Source organism: Cebus imitator, unplaced genomic scaffold (genome assembly GCF_001604975.1).
Source record: "Cebus imitator isolate Cc_AM_T3 unplaced genomic scaffold, Cebus_imitator-1.0 Scaffold43, whole genome shotgun sequence".
NCBI classification, from domain to species: Eukaryota; Metazoa; Chordata; class Mammalia; order Primates; family Cebidae; genus Cebus; species Cebus imitator.
The window spans coordinates 5,358,323-5,362,118 of NW_016107358.1; positions in this window are offsets into that span (position 1 = coordinate 5,358,323).

The following is a 3,796-nucleotide window of genomic DNA, read 5'->3' on the forward strand; positions in this document are numbered from 1 at the left end:
AAAAAAAACAAAAACCTACCTACCAAAACAACAAACAAACAAATATATGCCATCCTTTCCAGAGTTTATACTACCAATATAAACTTTACGTCAAAAAAGGAAATCCTGTGAAAGTCCTATGGGAAACTTTTTAACTTGAATAAAAATCTGTCTTACAATACATGCAGTACTTATTTTTTTATAATCTCATGATAATAAATGTATTAAGGACATAGTCTGTGTTCTAGGTTTTTCCACATAAAAACTAAAACCAGTAGCCAGTTTCTTGGGTATAATTTCACTGTGTGCTCAGTTAAATGATCTGTATTGATAGCATTCTCTTTCATGTCACAACAAATTAAATTAAATGCTTCAATTGTTTTGTTTTGCAAGTTTACAGAAGGTAATTCTACCTGTACTTGTTAGTTTGTTCTCAATGAATCCCTCTCTCTCTCTCTCTCTCTCTCTCTCTCTCTCTCTATAAATAGGTAGATAGATAGAGAGAGAGAGAGAGAGTGTAAATGTTGCTTTAAGTTTATTTTTTTGTATCTGGAAAATAAATTAGTTTACTATTTGGAATGATGTAAAATAAGCATCTGAAATATTTTTCTTCTGACTTTCATAAAAAGAAGAATGAGTGTATTATTGTTCATATATTTTATTTGAAGTTTCAAAACTTTGATGTTTGGAGCAGTGGTTCTCAATTTTTTTCTACCACAGCACAGGTGAAAGATGACATTAACGTATCTGACACCCTGTGGCTTGTGATACAGATAAGCTTTGTTATTTCCCCCTGCAAGTCCCTGCAAGTTTACTGCAATTCTACACATTTCTCTTCCTCTCCAGAAAGTGAATTTGAATGCAATCAATGAGATTGACCTTAATTAAAAGAATAATTTGCATATAAGCTAATTTAATAAAGAATTAACTCACTTGCACATTTTGTTTTTTGTTATTAATCATGAATTATGGATGCCTAAAGTGGAGTTTGGTGACAATGGGTTTGAAGAAAAAAAAAACCAAAATATTTGGCAAAAATCTACCAAATATTTTAACAAATTATAGAAATAGTTGAGGAGCTTACAACGCATTTTAAATTCTACAAATTTTTGGATAAAATGTGATGATAAAAAAAGGCAAGTTGTAAATTTCATGGGATGTAGGAACTCACCCTTTATTATGTGGTTACTTCATCTGTTATGTGAGTCTACTCTAAAATTAACATTCCATTAGATGAAGGAAAGAGAATAATAGGTTAATGCCTTTTAGGGCCTAATTTTTTAAAAGTCTTGATGAAATTGTGTTATAAAAGAAAATACTTTGCATTAGCAGCTAATGAAAGAACAAACTCTACACGTTCTTGCTTTAGTGGGATTACAAGTGTTCTTTCTGGAATGTCCCTTAGTCTCCATATAGGAAAATCCTATATTTCCTTAAGAACATCCCCACAACTCAAATAATTTTAGCCTTAGTGTACCCTGGGGCTCTAAACTATATTAGCCAGTTGTCTACTCTTATCTCTACTTGGTTATCTCAAAGACAGCTCAAAATCAACAGGACCTACCTTCTCCCCTTCAAACTAGATCTTTGGCTCAGAATTGAATGGATGGATGGCCCATAGGGACAGTGGACACAGTTTCATTCCCGACTTGCTCCCTGGTAATTATCTTGGGTCCATTTTTCATCACCTCTTCCCTGGATCAAGGTATTAGCTTTCTATCCAGTCCCCACAGGCAGTTTGATTCCCACTTCAATTTTTAATGTCTTCTCCATATCGTAGCTAGTGACTGAGTTGAAGTACAAACACAATCATGAATGATTCTTCCTCCAGAGTCTGTGTTGTCAGAGTGTACACACAATCAAACACACATTCACTCACACAAAACCTTTCAACAATGCCCCAGTTCTAAGAAAATGACCAGAATCCTGAACACAATATGCAAGGTCCTGTGTGTCCTACTTATAGGCCCCAGATTCATTTTGTGTCAGCCACATGGACTTTCTCTTGGATAGCTATACTCCTGTTGGACTTGGTTTCCACAGATATTTTGTCCCCATCCATGGGGTTCCCCCTGCTTCTCCTCCCAGACTCTTCCTTGGTTAACTGTTCATCTGGTTAACTCCTATTCACCTTTCAAAGCCCAACTTACAGACCACTTTTTTTAGTTGTCTTCTCTGACCCTCTAAATTAGTTTATTCTTTACAAAATTCTCAAACACAAATCTTAGTTTACCATGTACAGTTAACATTTACACCATATTTTTTTTTTTGGTGAAAATTTGATTAAGATCTGCTTTCTATAGTAGATAGGCTCTGTGATGGTGAGGAGCTTGTATCTGTACTCACCATTTTATCTTCACCAGATTACATGGCTTAGTATCATTCAACCATACTGAAATATAGGTCTTCTGATTCATAGAACTACTTTTTAAAATTCAATTTTTTTAATTGAGATATATTTACTTTTAGAATGCTGTAGGCAATGAACAACCCCAAAGGATTTTTAATTTGGCATCCATGGTGCTCACTTCTATTGGAGATGAACATATTAAAACTATCCTGGATGTTGATGTGAATTGCAACCCGGTATGGGGTTATAAATGCAGTATGTAGTGAGGACATATTCTCTCCACCTTTCAGGTAGGGAAAAGTAAAACTCAACTCACCTCAATGAACAACTATAAATAATAGTGGTGGCATTCTTCTTTTGTCTCTTTCTTTGCAACTGCTAATGTGCTTTGACAGATATCTCTATTCTTTTATGAACTCTCCGCCAGCTGTAATAAGTGATGGGGAAATCAGGCAGCAAAATTTCTACATGCCAAATCTCACCCAACATTTCTAAAGAAAACAAAAAACAAGAGCATTTGACTGTATAAAACATTTTTGAATGAGATTTTTCTAACTTACAATATATAATTTTATCTTTAAATATACTATTGTAGGCTTTGAATGTAAGGTTAGTTTTTACAATAAATTGAAAATATACTATTTTATGAAAAAAATTGTGCAACTTTTTGAGAAATAAAGATACTACAATACAACATCAAATGAATATTTACTTTTGTACACATATAAAATGTACAAAGAAAGTGTTATGGTATGGAAATATATGTGTTGGCTTTGCTGCTCAAGAATAGAACCTCTTTTACAGAAATCTTTAAAGAAAAATCTTGGTGAGTTTTCCTATCTAGACTCTAATAGGAAATTAAGTAGTAAAATAATATTTTAGTGAATGTTGCTAGCATTCACTTAAGCACAGATTTATTTGCACCAATGTGAGGTATTAAAACTTGGGCACCTAGTGAGTTATTTAAAAGTCAATGATGAGAGTGGACGTTTCCTTGAAGAAAAAAGCCATAAGAGAGGTCAAGACCTCACTGTGACCTCAAATGTATCTATTACCCTACTGGTTAGTTGAAATTGGAGATCAAAGACCTAATGTGCTAAATGTATTTGGCTGTGAATTGTTTCAAGAAAGGGGTAAAAAGAAGTATTTGATAGTACGACTTTTTTTGAGGAAAATAAGTATATTCTTTAAAAAAATAAAATTGTAAACAGCATAATAGAGTAATATTTTAGAATGGACTCCCTGATCTTTTACATTCTTTCTATAAGTTAAATGATCTGCTATTAAAATAGATTTTCAAGGTGTACAGTGCTTAGTTCATGTTTATCTGAATTTTAACACATTTTGGGTTTTTACATATATTTTTAAGAACTTCAGATTTGGGGGAAGAAAGAAAAATCCTTTTAACAAGTAACTTTTTCCTTTTGTCTTTCTTGGTTTTTTTTTTTTTTTTTTTTTTTTTTTTTT